The following is an 18,372-nucleotide window of genomic DNA, read 5'->3' on the forward strand; positions in this document are numbered from 1 at the left end:
ATACATTCGTAGGCTTTGATGTTTGGACAGGTTCCTTCCTTTTAATGATCACTGAAGTACTATTTTATTGTTGAGTGTTATACTAGTGTATACATTTTTTGAAGGTTTTAGAATATACCTTTGGTTATTTTTAGTGGTACCTTTGTGGATTTCAGCTTTGTATTCTTATATTAAGTGTTCTTAAAATGGTAAAAAGGAAATCTGAGAACCCGATTCTGGGAGGAGGGCAGAGTAAAATCTCTAGACTATTAAAACCAATAAATGAGGTCAAGCTATTAATTACAGAAATCAAAGATTTCCTGCACGACATTGACAGCCCAGTAGATCCGGTAAATCCCTTAGGCTGCAAAGCTGCAATCCTTACGGCAGATAGAACCTCGACAACATCAGATTAAAAGGAAGGGAAGCTCCCACTGAGTCTGGCCTCTAACTGTGTGGCGATGGAAAAGAATGACTTGACTTCACTTTGTGACCCACTTCCGATGGGGTGGGGGGGAAGGAACATGGACCTTGAAGCCTAGACCCCATATTTCAAAAGAAGACCACCTAGCCCTGTTTGAATTGTTCGAGGGGATTGGGTCCTCCGACGTATTCCATATCTATGACATGTAATCACCACAGCTGTGCTGCTTCCAGTCACAGATCAAGCAGAGGGCAAAACTTTAACAATAAAACATCCTGGCAATGAAATAGGACCAGGAGCCTTGCTCCTGTACATTGTGGAATGTTACCACCACGTGTCTGATCACTACACTGTAGATACTAGGATAGAACAGAAACAGGATAATTTAGTAGGTTATCCCCAGTCATCCCCACAGGACTAATCCATAGGTTGGACCTAGACCAAGTCACAGGGCTAGCAGTCTAACAAAAAAGTGCCTTCAATAGAATTGCATAATCAATTTGAACTGCTTGCTTCTCCTAATGTTATTTCAGCTACTATTGATGGGGCGTGCGAGGCAGAACCTGCGTGGAAGACGATTACCCGCTTGAGGTCTCAGAAATCCCACGTGGGGCCCCGGCCTCATAAAGGGAAAAGGAAACAGGGCGTCTACATCACGGCACCATCCCTCAATTTCTGAGAAATGGGCACACAGACATGCTCTTCTGATCTGGGCCCCTGTAGCAGTGATGCCGAGAATAGTAAGGCACTATTCCAACTAGAAAATAGCCTTTGTTATTCAAGGAAGCAATTGACTCCATGGAGACTCAGTTGAAGAGTGTATTGGGAGAACGCAAGGAATTGAAGGGGTTAATCGCCTCCTTAACCAAAAACACCAGTCACGATAAGGTGATACCTCCCTCCCACTTACCTCAAACCCTAAGCCGACGCGTGGACGATATGGTTCCGCCCTAGATACTAATAGCCAAGATGTACAACCAAGTGTCACAGGTGATCGATGGGCAAGTAAAAAATCATGGCAAGAGAAAATGCCATCTCTTCCCCCCTAGTATACCATGGGGAGGTAATGGGACCCCAAGTAATGTATACAGAGTACCTCCCCCCCTCCTTGACCCCCCGCTTCCCTTTATCGGGGCCAAATTCTTATTGAAGTGGGGAAGAATGCCCAGACCACTAGGGGAGCTAAATCACATTGAATCAAATAGGAGAGGGAGGAGGGAAAGGAGATTTTCATTGTGTGATGGTTAATGTACCTAAACTTGCCCTGAATATGTTTGAGAGCCAAGAGGCACTAAAGAATAAATGTATCTTTTGGAACCGCCATACTAAGGGTTGCCTTTCAATTATAAGTAATGACATTGTTCAGTGCACCAGGGATGCAATCCCTAACTCAGGGTGTGATTTTATCAAAGTGTCTTTGGTTTCCCAAGAACTTGTAGACAGTCTTCTGTCAATGGATCTTAGAATGTTCCCCCCAGATGGGACTTTCATTGGATTAAGATCTAGTGAATTTTTGAATTCTCTATTAAATGCGCCAGAACAGCCATCCGTGGGAAGAAGTGGGAGAATTGCTAATTCTGTAAAACCCCTAGCCGCACACGGTAGTAAGAACACCAAATGTCTGTCCCAGCACCGCCCTTGATCAACAGGACTGACTGGAGGGCAGTTCTGCAAACCCCAGAGTTGATATTAGGGGATGCATACTGCTATCGTGGAATGTGACTGGGGTGAATCGATTGTTGGCTGATCATGACTGGTGTGCATTCAGTAGAGAGTGCCAGATTGTGGCCCTACAGGAAACCTGGGCCTGTGACCCTGCTAGTATTCAAGGCTCAGTCATTTTGTGTGGCGGCTTCTAAGGGGCACGAGGTAGACCTAGTGGTGGGCTCCTGGTCTGGGTGGATTTGGCCCTGCGTTGGAAGGTGTAGGTTGTCGAATCTGGCTCACAGGATTTCCAAATATTGAAGATATGGACAGGCATGAATGATGTGATTGGTTTATGGAATTTATTGAATAGACCTTCACTCGGGAGGATAGCTCAGTAGGCAACGTGCTCCCCTTGGAAGTAAGACTATACGGAGCACCACAGGTCCGATCCCTGGGTCCTCGCTTAGAAACCTCTGGGTATTAAGCGCGTTATAAATAACCTATCATATCATATATCACCTATCATATCATATCATATATCATGGATGACCCTGACCTGACTCCAGAATTTCGTTAAAGGGCTGAGCCCGCCCTCGCTATTCCATTACTGTGGAATTATTATTATTAATGTGGCGGGTGACTTCAACTTAATTAGAACCACACAATGACCTTATAGGCTTGTGGGATGACCAAGATGAGGCCTAGGACATCCCACACCTCGTAACTGATCCCGGTCGGGTGCACCAACTCTCTCTCGGATCAGTATGCATCCTGTTTAAATTGAATCAGAGGAATTGTAATGGCCGTTTTTTTTAAACGACCATCCCGTGGGAAAAATATTCAGTGGGGTTAATGGCAGCTCCCTGATCGATTATATTTTAATCTCAATAAATGACTGGTGCAAGAATGCATATTTAGCAATCTGTGAAATACTAGAGAGCCACCATAGTGCCCTAGTAGCAAAAATCATGGGATACCGCAGGGGAGAGGAGGGGACCAAAGTGTACCACGTTGACTAGCTGTTGGTATTATCTGGCCACGCACAAAAAAGGGTTATATGGGCCATTTTGATGCAACGGGGCTCTAAACCATCTATGAATGCCTCCATTCTGAGCAACATCACTGTAAGACACTAGTGACAATATGATAATGTGCGAATTCGAACAACTCAAAAGGAACTTCGCCCCTCTGCTTACCCAGGCTGCTCCTGAAACAGAGACTCCCTGCCGGAGTGACAGAGTGGTCCTACGAGCATTAAGATTAATATATGAAGGGAGAACAAAAAGAGATTTTGCATCTGGGCAATGAGACAGGCTATTTGGCGCCCTGCAATATAGGGATGCCTGTACCTTTTGGGAATTGGTTATTGAGAAGATTTTGAATGGGGATAGCGATCTGCTATGTAATATTGGTTAGATTGAATGGCGTACCCATTTCTCTAACCTCTATCAAAATGAAATCCAACCTGCCCCATGCTCAGTAGTTTATAAACCACTTACCTCTTAACAATTTGAAAAACCACAAAGCAACAGGCCCAGATCTGATTCCAGTAGACCTCTTCAAGGATGAGGTTGGGATATGGGCCCCAGTTTTGTGCAAGTTGTTCAACGCTATTCTGCACAACTGTGAGATACCATCCTCTTGGCGTAGAGCCAGAAATGTGCCCATCTTTAAAAAAAAAAGGTGGCCAAGAGTCCACAGGCAACTACCGCCCCATCTCGCTTTTGGATGGAGTCGGTAAGCTCTTTGGTAAATCAATACTTAAATTGCTACAGGAATGGGTGGACCGTGAAAATGTGATTACTTGCCTCCAGAAGGGTTTAGGTCAAACATGGGCACGATAGTCCACTGGTTTATTTTCTTTTTGATTATTGCTAAATGCTTTTTGTCAAAATAAATGCACCTTTATGCAGTCTTCTTGGACCTAAAAACGGCCTTTGATACCGTTTCAAGAGAGCAACTGTGGAATATTCTGTCGAAGCGAAACGCCCCATCTGACCTGTTTGCCATTATACGCTCACTATAGTCTGCTAATACAGCTACTTTCAGATAGGGGGCTAGGGGTGAGCACACGCAGGACATCAGGGTAAATATCGGAGTAAGGCAAGGTTGTACCCTGGCCCCCATTTTATTCAATAGCTATATACAAGAAATGATTGATGAATTAATTAGTGGGTGTCAGGACAGCCCCATGATGGACACAGATAAATATTCAGCCCTCTTCTATGCGGACAACGTGGTCCTTTTGGCTACAATACTCCAGAGCCTGAAGTGTGCCCTGACTATCTTTGAAAATAAATGCTCAGAATTAGTTATCCTTAAACACGGCAAAGTGATGGTCTTCAGACCACAGCATGCAAAAAGGAGATCATTAAGATTGCGTGCATGTCGTGACATTGCTGAACAAGTCACTCACTTGATTACTTTAAAGTATGGTTTAAGGACTCTGGTAGCCACAGGTAAAAAATCATCACTATCCCTAAATGAATACTGTGGTGGTGTCATTTTGTCTTTCTTCACGCAACATGGTAGAGGGGCAATTTCCCCTGCCCTGGCATTTTAAACAAGCGGTCCCAGATGCCATCTATGGCTCGGAATTATGGGGGACATACTAACACCAGTGAGATGTGTATGTGAAAATACATTTCTAAGGAAACTATTACTTTTACCTGTGTCAGCCCCATCAGCCCTGGCCAATTTAGAACTTGCTAATAACAGGGTCTCAGATCTCGTACAAACCAGTAATGTATATTGGGCCAGGATTTCGAACGGGGACGTGCTAGATGCATATTGGAAGGCCTTGTCCCATGTCGTGAGTCTCGAAGGCGGGAAAAGCCTCAAGTGTATAGCAAATGTGAAGGAATGTCTTCTTGAATTGGGCATGGCAGATCTATGGAACAAACCACAGGTACCTCTGGTATGGAACCTGAAAACCCTAAGAACCAAGGTGAAAAAGCATATGTATGGAAAACGTATAGTCAATGCCACACAATTGAAATCTGGATTAGAATGAGTCCACAGTTGAACTGGGGTTCAAGGTTTACCTCAATACCATCCTCTCGCCCTATGAGAAATCCCTCTATATCCGATTCAGGCTTGGATTTCTACCAGTAGCCTGCTTCACCAAGAGGTGACAGGGGAGTCAATCTGACCTGCCCAATGTGTGGTTCTGGCATAGAAAATTGTGTTGCTCTGTTTACTTTTATGCAAATAAACTGACCGTTTGAGATTTATGTACCTGCATCCTATTTTGAGTAATGCAGCTATCCGTCATGTAATGCCTGCTATAAGATTTGTAAGAGAATATCTTCTCCCTTATGTGGTATTTGGCACTGTGCGTTTTATCCACGGCCGTATGGCCCTGATAATATGGATATTGTTGAATAAGAGCTGGTGGCTGTGAGCATTGCTCTCCCCGAAAATGATTGCATCAACATTCTGATAGTAACACAGCTGTACACCGAATTAGTCCCATAGGGACTCTATTTTACAGTTCAGCTGATTTTTTTCTGCCCTGCAATTTTATGCTCTTACCATTCCCCCCTCCCCCCTCATATGGTGTAAATATTGTACGAATTTCACTGCCTACTGCTGATATTTTTACACATGTATCTTTTATGTATGAACTGTATTTTTTAGAACTTGAAGGTAAAAAAAACAAAATTAACTTTTGACTGACATTTTTTGTATTTGAAACTCAAAAAGGGACGTCGACTGGGCGTATCAGTAATGCTATCCCTAGTGCGACGTCCACTGTACCCGTAGTCCTTTACGCTTGGTGGTCCCTCCAGATTGCTTTTTTACGCCATCCTAGTCGGACGCAATTTGTGGAGTGCCTTCTTTCTGGCTAATGCCTTAAATTCTACAAGTTTAAAATTAGATTTCTTGCTTTCCTTTCAACGGGCGTACCACCGTAAGATCTTCAGCGACGGTTTTCAAGGACGGATTGATAGTCAACGACTACTTGTACCATCTCGATGAACTTTGACTATGGCCTACTTAGGCCTCAACGGCTTCAGCCCTTCACAGTAGGGCGAGTGCGGGGGGAGATCATAACTTTTTTTCCTTTAGAGAATGTCTATTTCCCTATTCGTCCTTTTCCATCGCCGGGCTGCCGCATTTCCGTATTATGGAAAATGCACCCTTTAAATGTTGCCCTTCCTGTAACCGGATGTTTCCCTGGAAGGACTCGCACAAGGTGTGTAACCTCTAGTCTCCCATGGGATCACCTCAATAAATATTACAAGTTTTGCAATTATTTTCAGCCTAAGACACTAAAGGACAGTAAGACAAAGCACTGGTCCCATCACGCCATGCATGCCGAAACCGCTATGGATGTGGAGGGAGTGTCGAGCGATTTCGGCGTCCTAAGTGACGCCGAGGGCGATCTGGACCTGACCGTGTCCCCCGTACGAGTCCCTGACTCCATCAGGCAGGCTGGCGCTTCTGCTACGTAGAGGACATCCAGTGGCTCAGGCACCCACTCTGCATGCCACAAAAAGTACACGCCCCTACGGCCGACAGCCGACCCTTTCGTCAACCGTTTTGGCACACGCAGTGTTCGCTGTTAGGACCGTTTTTCTGAAGTCCAATTAAGGGCTTAGTAAAACCATTCAACTGAGACCGTACAGGACTCCACTCTTAGTATAAGGCTGTACCACCCGAGTTCATGGTAGCGTAGACCGAGCCGCCAGGCTTATCTTAGAAGGGGAGAGAGGGCTGTAGAATCAGTACAAATGAAATTGTAATACAAATGGTCCAAAGAAACACTGACACACTATGTATTGTAAGAAATGCATGATTTATTTAAATACAAGTAGACCCAGATAAATCTTGAGGGAAAGGAGTACTATCATAAGTACTATCACAGATCATAGAAACACATTATAGAAAAACACAAAACTGTGCTTGAAGGTACACAGACCTAAGCATATAACCTACATATACTTTTCAGAATGGCAAAAGATTTCTAAGGTAAGTAAAACCTTATATATACTTTCCAGAATGGCAGAACATTTCTAAGCTAAGTAATAACTTTTGTAGAGTTAGTTACCAACCAACTTCTTTTGCAAGTAGGTCACTTTTAAAACACTCTTTTCTAGGCAAAAGAGACAATCCTTTGAAGTCTTTCCCTTATTCTTGGAGCATGAGTGTTCTCAGTGGCAGAAGGGGGGTGACTAGGGTCTAGTGTCCAACAGGATTGTCAGGATCGGTTCTTAAGTGGCAAAAGTCAGTTCCTAAGGGAGACTGTTACAACAAGTAAGTACTTTACTTTAGAGTTAATTAAGGCTCCAGGGGCTTCACAGAAGACACCCTAGCAGGATTCCAGCAGGGGGCCTGGGTGCACTGGACGAGAGGTCTCCCAGTCACAGAAAACACCCCAAAACTACACAGGAATCATAAGAGATTTACAGTAAGTAAATACCCAAGCCAGCACCCTACCTCAGAAGATTTTGCAGCAGGGGGACTTCAGGATCTGCAGCCAATAACCCGGTCGTTGAATTCCTTAATCAAGAAGCCAGAAGACAGGACACTGGAAGGACCTTTTCAGAAAGGATCACGGGCAAGGCTCTAGGCGAGATTGTCCTCGCAGCTGGAAGTGGCTCTCTGGATTTGGCACTTTTTTCAGGAGCACAGAAGAAGACAGCATATCCCTGGTCAGATTCTCGTTGTTTGCAAGTTCCAGCCCTCTGGTGAGGGGACTTTTTGGACTGGAATTGTGCCTCTGGAGATCCAACAGGATGCTCACGAAGTTTCAGTGAGATTTGGAATTCGGAAGACTGTGCACAACGCACAATGGCTCAAGGTCCCAGGGTATTGAGTTATTGCAGCTCGCAAGGTCGCAGCACGGCGTGGTATGGCTAATAAAGGCAGGTCTTCAGGACTAGAGTGGGTCTCGCGAGGCTCTGGGTCAGGGTAGTCGTTTTTGGAGTCCCCAGGTCGATTGGAAGGAAGGGCCACAACAGGCTCCGGTCACAAAGCAGGTTCTCTGATCGCTGGGAATCATTTCAGCCGCAAATTCTAGATCTTCCTCTTCGATTTTGGTTCCAGTGGTCGACTACCTCTTCTGCTTCAGGTTCTGACTTTTATGCAGGAACCCAGCCAATCAAACACCTTTGCAACATTCAAAATTAGGGGGGTTGGCAATCCTTTCCGGACAGCCAGCATCCCAGTTTGAACTGGAATCTCACACTCAAGCTGGAAGAAAAATGGCTGCAGAGTTTTGGACTCCTCCCTTGCTTCCTACCTTCACAGACACTCTGGGGTTTGGACGGGGAGGCCACAGGACTCCCGCCGAAGATAAAAAATCACATGTAATTTCCCACCCTGGATGTTGGGGGAAGGAACAAGAAAGGACAAGGAACACTAAAATGGCAAAAAAAACAAGACCAGGGTCATTTTGGTCACTTGAGCACCCATGGCTGCCTTTACTGGGGCTGTGCAAACAGCCCGTGGTAAAGGTGCACCGAATTAATAAAACGGTTCAATGCCGCCAACCATTAAAGTTAAGTTTGTCCTTGTAACATAAATGTTACATTTAAAATGAGAAAGGGGATACCGAGTATCTCCTCAGCACTTCACATAAGGTGGGGAGGAGGGGTGCTAGTCTCGCTTAATAAAATGTAAAAGGGATCCAAAGATCCTTTCTACCATTCAGAACTGTAGTTCTCACAATGGTTGCCAGAGAAAGTTATAAGGTGAGCCCCTAGGGCAACCCAGCAACAATAGGCACTTATTGCCAACAAGTTGTCAAAGAGGATAACTTTTAAAAGACACTATGGAGAGTCTTAAAAATGATACCCATAAAAAGAGCGAAAGATTCTGTGAGTGTAGGAAAAGGTTCCCACTCAGAGGTATAAGGAAAAATAATTCACCAGTAAAAACAAAAAGTTCTGGGGTTGACACAGGTCAGGAAGATTTATTTTTTCTATGAAAATCTTAGCTAACATTCATTCGCCATAGGACAGGCCCCCAAAACAGATGTCGAAGTCTGTTCCTGACACCGTGAATAAACATTACAAACCCTCGGGTACCGGAGAACTTGTGTCGAAAGACACTATGACGGCCCTTTACAATAGCTCCAAAATGAGGGAGCCTATTAAAAATGGCACAGACACTCTCCTTAAGTCCAAGGCATCAAAACATTCAAAATCTTCGACACCCCTACTCGCTGAATCCTCAATTTCAAAATCTAAGGAGCCCTCTCTCTAGGGATCACCCTTTTAGGGGCCATGCAGCCTATACAATCCTGTACATCAGAGATCATCTCTACCCCTGTTCCCTCATATTTTTCAAGCTCCACCTATTGGACCCCTGAACAATTTGACAAAATAATTCAAATAATATTGTGCTTTGTAGATTTCTTTGATAATCACCCTGATCAACTGTCCATCCGCCAAGGGCCGCCCTCACAAGAGGAGGCAGCTAAAGACCAACCTGCTGCCAAAAAACCACAACTAGATACAGCACATCGCAGGACACTTCCCATGCTATCTATTACATTGATACTTCAGGCTCTCAAAATCCTGGTTCACTAGGAGACCAAGGGGACCTATATGACACGGACGTGTATTATGACTATATCATACCATCTCCGGACCACCATGACCGCCTGTGGCTGACTCCCTTGTGAATAATCCGCTGGAGTATAATGAGCTCTTCCTAAAGGTCTGTCGAACATTTCAAGATCGATGCACAAGAAGCACAGGTGGACAAAGACTTTGTAGCAGACATCCTTGGGGATAAAAAGTCTGCAGCACAGTTTATACCACTCCTGCTGTCCATTCAGAGGCGCATTCAGCCTCCTCTACTCACCCCCAACCTTACGTGGGCAGTTAATCCCTGTATTGAGAAAATGTTCAGGCCAGCCCCCACTGATCGCTTATACATCAGGGGTCAATTAAAGCCTGAATCTCTTGTTGTAACTACCACAAGAATGAGGGCGGGCACGCCCTTAGCCTCTGCTTAGCCCCTCCTGATAAGGAGAGCAAAAAGATATATACACTGGGCAGGAAAGTAGCTTCCTCAGCTACATACCAAGAAAGAACAGCTAGTAACACCACTCTCTTGGTGAGTTACAACTGCCATAAATGGGACGAGATGCTACAACAGATCGACTCCATCACAGAGCGTTTTAAATCACAGCTCCTGAACACAGTGGCTGCGGGTAAGCAGGTTGCCAATTGCATCCTGAAAAATAGTCTGGACGCAGCAGATAATGTAGGCTGTATAGTAGCAGAGGGTACTCTTATTAAGCACCATGCATGGTTAAGACAATCCGGCTTTAAGCTGGAAACTCATGCCACCCTACTCAATATGCCAATTGAACCAAATGCCTTATTTTGGAAAGCAGTCGAGGGTGCACTGAAAAGTGCTAAAGAAGAGTAAGACACCCTTCAATCCCTGGGACAGCTAAATAACAAACCTTTTGTGTAAAGATGCTCGTTTAATCTACGCTGATTTCGAGGACAGCATTCTCAACGCTGCTCTATCTAATAGACAGGGTGGTAATGCTGTTGCCGAGTCTGCTTGGGTGGAGTTTTTTTTCAGATCTATATGTTCCTGGCAAAGCCAAGCCACTAACTATTACCAATAGATCTGACACGTCTCAAGAAATAAACATTCAGGTTGAAGTGAATATACTGCTAGATCTGATAACCCGTTGTAAATCCTAAAGAGCTGCAGGTCTAAATGGCCTCACCAATAACACTCTAAAGAAAGACCCAACTAACTGGGCAAATGCTTTGGCCATTCTCTTTGAGAGCGCTATTGTCACTAAAACTTTTCCAAAATCATAGCAGATTGCACATGTTGTCCCTATCTTCAAGAAAGGCGCAAGATCTGATCCGAAAAACTATAGGCCCATCTCATTTTTGGATGTAGATAGTAAGATCTTTTCGTCTATATTACGCTACCATTTTGAATTGTCGGCCTCTACGTCCAATAGGCTATCCAGATTCCAGTCAGGTTTTCACAAGGCTCATTCCACAAACCTTAATGGTCTTGTTTTGAGAACCAGGCAGGAATCGGCTTGGTCCACTCCTGGTGACTGCACGTATGTTGCATCTGTTGACCTGTCATCTGCTTTTGACTGCTTTGATAGGTCTAGATTATGGAGTAGGTTAGCCGGTTGGGGTATCCCTCATGGCCTGCTAAAACTAATAGGGCTTCATGAGAATTCTAGTATCCAGGGTAGGCTGAATAGAGAGGGGGCAATGTCCAGTCGTATCAGTCTGTTCTAAGGCAGGGTTGTATTGTTGCCGCTTATCTAATCAACCTATATGTATCAGACTTAAATGATGATTTGTGCCCGGCTATACTAGTGTCTCCAAAGGTGGGCGCTCTGAAGGTGTCTTGGCTACCTTACGCAGATGACTTTTTGCTATTTGATCAATCCTGTGTTGGTTTAAGAAAGGCTACTTGCTGCGCTTTCATTTTTTGCGAGTGATAATGGCCTTTTAATCAATCCAAAGACAACAAATTCTTGACCTTTCAAGAAGTAAGAATAGGAGGGCCGATATGTGGTCATGGGAGAATACAGTAATTAGATCAGCAGTAAGCATGACATATAGGTTTCTCCATATCGGCTTCACTGGGTTATTGTAACGTTAGCCAAACTCTCCACCAAAATCTGCTCTTCTGCTTAACCAACTACTCATAAATCGAAAATGTGGACTCTTTCCCAGTAGTCCTGCATTGAAGTTCTACGAAGGAAAAGTAATTCCAAAACGTACCTATGGACAAGAACTATATTTTCATATAGTCCCTAAATGGTTGGATTTGGCAGAGGCTACGATCTGGAGGAGAGTTTTGGGCGTGCTGTTCCCCTCGTGGCTATACGATTTGAACTAGGTCTTATCTCAGAGCACGGGTAGAGTGGAAGCTACTATCTTTATATAAGAAATTGCTTCTACCAGTCCATGGTTCTCTGTATGTAGACCTGAATGTGCGCATGAACCAGAATTCTCGAGGGAAAACTGGTAATTATATCCATCAGCTCTGTATGTCAAGCAAAACCCTTTAACAAAGGTTCAACTTGAATATTGAGGTTTAGGTTGATAATCCTAAAAAGGTTAAAAAAAAATTGTTTATACGATAAAGACTGGATTGACACAACAGAGAAACTCCAGTTACCCATCAATGAGTCATCTTAGCCATAAACACAAGAAAAGGAGAACATTACTGTTTTATTTGGTACGATTTCCTGATAAATTGCACACAACAATAGTCCTCAAATTCCGCTTGAATATTTTAATATCCTCTTTCGGAGAGGATTGATTACAGTTGCAGATTCTAGATGCAGATTTTGCAAGAATGAAGAATTAGAGGATACCACTGGACATCTGATTCTGCATTGTCCAGCAATTAGTGTTACACGGATGAGCTACTTATTCAAATTGTTCCTTTCTAGTCATTGGTGTTGTGAGGAACATATCTGGCATAGATGTCTATTTGGTGAAAACGCTTCTGACACTATAGCCGTAGCGGCTTTCTATAAATCTATTCAATTAAAACTAAAATATTAACATCCTCTTTGCCTTTAAATTGGTGGGGAAATACTAAATGTGAAAGTATATAGATTTCCTCCTCCTGATTTAATTTTTTCTTTAGTTCTAATTTTTTGGGTCTTTTTAAATGTTTTTAAAATGTGTGCTTGTGTTATCTAGTTCTGATTTTGATTTTTAAATGTTTGCAATGCTTTTTAGGAAAGGTTTGTGATTATCATGTGATTAATGTTGACTTTATACTGATGAGTTGCATGTTATGATGAATTGTAAAAAAATAAATAGTTTATGTTGCTTTGTAAAGGTTTTAAAAACCATATACAATTAAAAAAAACAAATAGTCTGGGTGGACAAACGTCTTCTTGGGGTTCCTCGCAGGGGCAGTCCACCTGCAGAATTTTCAAAGAGGACACAGAAGGTCCAGAGGCTCTAAATCCTCCCCTATTCTCACCCCCCCCCCCCCCCCAAGCAATGACGTCCCGCTCCAGGTCAATTTATCCACGCATGGGAGGGGATCACCTCAGACAAGTGGGTATTAGCCACCATGGTGGGAGGCTATTGTATAGAGCTCATACAGAGACCATCCAGCCACCCGCTAAGAAGGAGACAAACAATGCAGGAGGAGCAACACATTCTACTAGAAGAGGTCAAGACACTGCTGGAAAAGGACGCTATAGAAATTGTCTCAAAATCTCAAATCAAAGCTGCCAGTTCAGGGTGCTCCCCTTCGGCATAGCCTCAGCTCCAAGGGTATTAACCAGAATGTTAGCGGGTAGTGGCGGCGCACTTACGCAATCTATCCCAGTGTACCCTTATCTGGACAACTGGCTGATAACTGGGTCATCCCCTCATATTTGCAAGCAAAAAACTATCAACCTTCTCTTCCATTTTGGGTTTTCAATCAGCGAGAAATAAATCGAGCCTCGTTCCAAGCCAAGCCAAACCAAACAGTTCCTAGGTGCTATCCTAAAGACAAAAGATGTGCTAGTCTTCCCCTCAAACAAGAGTTCAGAACATGGTACTGCAAATGCATCATCTCGCCAGTCAAGGCAATACACCTGCTAGGGATGATTGCTTCATGCATTTATCTAGTAACACATACGCCGCTGTGCATGCGCCCAATACAGTAGTGGTTAGCAAAACAGTGGTCTCAGGCAAGCGGTCACTGGGACGATCTAGTGGTTGTTTCGCCAACCCTAGTACAAGCACTATGCTGGTGGTCCAAAGACAATCTGCTAAAGGAGAAACCCTTTTGCAGTCCTCCAGTTCAACGGGTACTCACAACAGATGCCTCACTCTCCGGATGGGGAGTCCATTACCTTCACCACACAGCGCATGGCCTGTGGACATAGATTACAGCCCAAAATCAAATAACCTGTTGGAGCTACTAGCTGTACTACAAACACTGCAAGCCTTTCAGCTGCATCTAGCGGGTCAGACAGTGCAAGTCCTCAAAGACGGCACCACTGCCATGTTTTACATACACAAGCAGGGAGGCACACACTCTCCAAGACTGTCCAGGCTATCCCAAAAAATGTGGAAGTGGGCACTCAAGCGGAACATGTTCCTAGTCTCTCAGCACATTCCATGGGAACTCAATGCTCTAGCAGACCCTCAAAGTAGAAATCCTTTACCCGAGGAGAATGAGTGGCAACTCCACAGAGAAATTATACACAAAGACTTCTCCCTTTGGGGTTATCCTCCTTTAGACTTGTTCGCCACAAACCTAAACGCACAATGCCCAGACTTCGCATCCAGTTTTCCCCAGTCCAATGGGAACGCCCTGTGGGTCAGCGCCCACTCGTCAGCGGAATCGTGCACAAGATGCACCAGGAACAAGCCACATGAATCCCGATAGTCCCTATTTGGGCAAGACGACCATGGTTTCCGCATCTTCTCAAACTGGCGATGTACAACTCGATCAAACTTCTGTGCACCTACAACATGCTGTACCAGCACAGGGGGACTACACTCCATCCACATCCTCAGTTATGAACTTGGCAGCCTGGCTCCTGAAGTCCTAGAGTTTGGACACTTAAAACTACCTCAAAAGTGTATGGATATCCTCAAGGAGGCACGTGCAAACCCAACACCAGGAACTGCTATTTCAACAAATGGAAAAGATTTGTGATATGGTGCGGATCAAAAGATCTAAATCCAATTTAATGTATCCCATCAAACATTCTTCAATACATGCTCTATTTACTAGACTCTAGTCTAGTATTTAACTCCAAGGTCCACCTAGTGACTCTGTCCGTATACACCACTTCACAGAACAAAGTGTCCTGGTGGAAGGTTCCAGTTATAAAGTCTTTCATGGAAGGAGTAAAGAGGCTTTACCCCCCCCCCCCCAATTTCCAACCCTCCTCCAGGTTGGGATCTTAATGTTGTACTCTCCAAGCTCATGGGTCCCCTCTTTGAGCCCATGCACAAATCCAGCCTCAAACGCCTAACTTACAAGACTACTTTTATTAGTCGCCATCACCTCTATAAGACTGGTCAGTGAGCTACAAGCGCTGTCGGTGCAAGACCCTTTCTTTGTTATTCCCAAGGGCAAATGGAACACACCCTAGGTTTTCATCTAAATTCACATCTAAGTTCCATGTTAACCAGTCCATTGAACTACCCAGGATTTTTCCAAAATCCATCAAACTCCACTGAGAGAAATCTCCATACACTTGATGCAAGTAGGGTAGTTTTGTACTATGTAAACAAGACAGAACCGCTAAGGAAGATAGATCAACTGTTTGTCTCCATAGCACCTGGTAGGGAGGGTCATCACATTTCAAAGAACACCATCTCCAAATGGATATGTGCATACAGCTCTGCTATTCTCTATATAGGAAAACCTTGCCTTTCACACCATGAGCTCACTGTACCAGAGGTACAGGAGCTACTTTGGCATACATTGCAAACGTCCCGCTAGACGCCATTTGCAAAGCAGCTACTTGGAGTTCCATACATACCTTTACTTAGCATTACTGCATTGACACACATTCTAGAGCAGATTCACAGGTGGAACAAGCAGTGCCTAAACATCTATTTGCTGCTATACCTTCACAACCCACCACCTTCTACAAAAACTGCTCGCTAGTCTACGCATAGCATGCAATCTAAGCAGATCGACAAGCCTCAGAAGGGATACATTACTCCCTGTAATCATATTTCTGATGCTTGTATCTGCTTAGATTCACATGTGCCCACCTTTCCTCACCTCTTAGATTTGAACGTGCATAGATGTATTTCTGGCTTATCGCTTCTTATCTGCTTTATTACATCTGTACTCGCGCTACACTTCATGCTACCTCATGTCAGAAACAAAACAATCTGAGCCACCTCAACGTGTGAAAGACCATGGGTACAGTGGATGTCACACTAGGGATAATATTACTGACACGCCCAGTCGACGTCTCTTTTCGAGTTTCAAAAACAAGATATGTTACACTCAGACTACCACTAGATGTCAGCCTATGCATAGCGTGTGAATCAAAGCAGATGCAAGCATAAGAAATAAGATTACGGTGAGTAATTGTATCCCATACAAACACACAGGTAAAGAGAATTTTTCAGAAGGGTAACTACTATCATAATAAGCAAACACAATATTAAGCCAATACAATATGTCTTGTAAGTACATCACTGTGTAAAAAACGTATGGAATGGCAGTATGCAATTCTAGGTAAGTAAAGCCATTGTTGGAGTAAACTTTGGGGGTTGTTCAGTTTCCGGAATAACATGGAGGTACAAGTCCAACACAACCAAGGTATTCTGGATTCCGAGCATCCAGAGGCCCGGAAACTGCTCTTCTTCACACCCTTGAAGAACTGATTGCATCTCTTGACTCCAACTTTCCCTGCTGTCTCATCCTTCTTGATCTCTTCTGCTTTTGACACAGTGAATCACTCCATCCTCATAAAAAGGCTCCATGACCCCCTTGGCATCTCGGATCGGGCACTGGACTAGCTTACCTCCTTCCTAACTGACCGTTCCTCCAAAACCATTCTGGGCCCTTTCTCTTCCCCTTCTTCCTCCGATACCTGTGGCATCCACCAGGGCTCCATTCTTTTGCCATGGCTCTTTAACATATACCTATCTCTGCTTGCACGACTCATTTCCTCCTTCTCCCCTAACTTCCAGTGCTACGCGGATGATGCATGTTAGGCAAGATTGTGTGCAGTACCCTTTGGGAGACTACAGCAACCTTGACCTCCTTGCAATAGAAACCCAACGTTTGGTATAAGTCTGTACTACTAAGGTTGGTAGTGTGGCTGAGCAGCCAGGCTTAGAGCAGTAGAGTGGTTACACAGAGATTCACAGTGACCAGTATTCAAATAAACTCTTACACTCAAGGTTTCTTGATTAAACATTTATTAATTTATTGAACCGTTATATAAGCCTTCTTCAGGCGCACCAAAACATGTAACACTTCAAAATATACTTCCAAACACACTCCTAGTTTCTCTAATCAGATGATACCCATTGAGGATGGCACACAGACACTCCCTACACCCTCAGGTGACTTAAATAGCGAGGACACTGTGGACATTGATTTATCACTGGTACATTTAGAGCAATAAAGAGTGTGGTGCAAAGGTTAGATAAGCGAATAAAACAAAGGTTAACAAATATTTCATAAAATTGGCAAGTACTTTTTGAACCCTCCAATGCAAAGTAAATTAACCCTTTCCTGGGGGAAAGGTAAAAACACAGTCAGAGGTAAAAAGAATCTCTCAGGGAGCCAGGACAGCCAATGTTAGTAGAACAAAGTCTAGGGGAACTAAAGATCTTCTCTGCAAGTAAGTAAAAGTCTTGCACAATATTTTTAGAAAAGTTTGTAGAAATAAAATCACTTGAAGGGCCACGCGCAGGGAGGCTTGTGAGGGGTATAGCTGTAAGTAACTCTGCAGGGGCAACCAAGACCAGTCTCAACTGAGAACGCATAAGGATACACAATTGGAGGTAAGTCCTCTTAGGTTCACAGTACCTTTTGGTTAGAAGAAATGGTTCCAGCTGGCTTCTGTTCCTGTACAGCTCTGCAGATCCTGGTGTTTCTGGGCCTCATTCGTGGGGACCTTTGGGCTGACAATCCCTTGGATGCCTTGTCCACTTCCCTAGCAGATTCCCTGTTCTCTTTATCCTTTATTCAGCACGTTAAAACCCCCACTCATACTGGTGGCAACATACTGGAAAAAATGTCCCTATTATTAACATTGATGTTAGTCCATGTATCTGGTCAGATCATTTTTCGATAATCTTTCAGACCAACCACAATCATATTTTGAGAAAAGATAATCAGCCTATTTTACCTGTTATGTCAAGGAACTAACGCAAAGTCACCCAAGAGGCCTTTCGTACTACGGTCACTCCTCTATTACCCTCTTTAGATATGACCATGCCACTGGCGACTTTGTAGCTAACATAAGATCCGCACTTGATACCACACTGGAAATACTAGCCCCACTGAAACCCTCCAACAAAAAAAAGGAAAAAAATGCTCCCTATACCCCATTCTCAGTTGAAATTACTGAGGCCCGTTCTAAAAAACGCCAAATGGAACGACAATGGCACAAACAACCATCTGAGTCTAGTTTGAACGCCTATAAGCAGGCTCTTCTACAGTATAAATCTCTTATTCGTTCAACAAAAGAATTGCATCTTAATTCCAGGATTTCTAAAGCCAAATCTAGCTCCAAAGAGCTTTGTGTTATTCTCCAGGAGCTTAAAGGTTGTACCACCATTTCATTGCCCCCGGCAGACAGTACTCGGTGTCAAAATATCCACAACAGCTTCACCAATAAAACTCTAACTCATCAAAAC

General features: G+C 43.9%; 1 protein-coding gene across 1 annotated transcript in view; it reads left to right on the forward strand.

The window, feature by feature from the left end:
- Positions 1-18,372, forward strand: part of PKN2 (protein kinase N2) — a 1,791,501-nt gene that overhangs the window by 1,621,490 nt on the left and 151,639 nt on the right. The gene's annotated exons all lie outside the window — the stretch shown is intronic.

Source organism: Ambystoma mexicanum, chromosome 1q (assembly GCF_040938575.1).
Source record: "Ambystoma mexicanum isolate Mex_15411 chromosome 1q, UKY_AmexF1_1, whole genome shotgun sequence".
Classification (NCBI taxonomy): Eukaryota; Metazoa; Chordata; class Amphibia; order Caudata; family Ambystomatidae; genus Ambystoma; species Ambystoma mexicanum.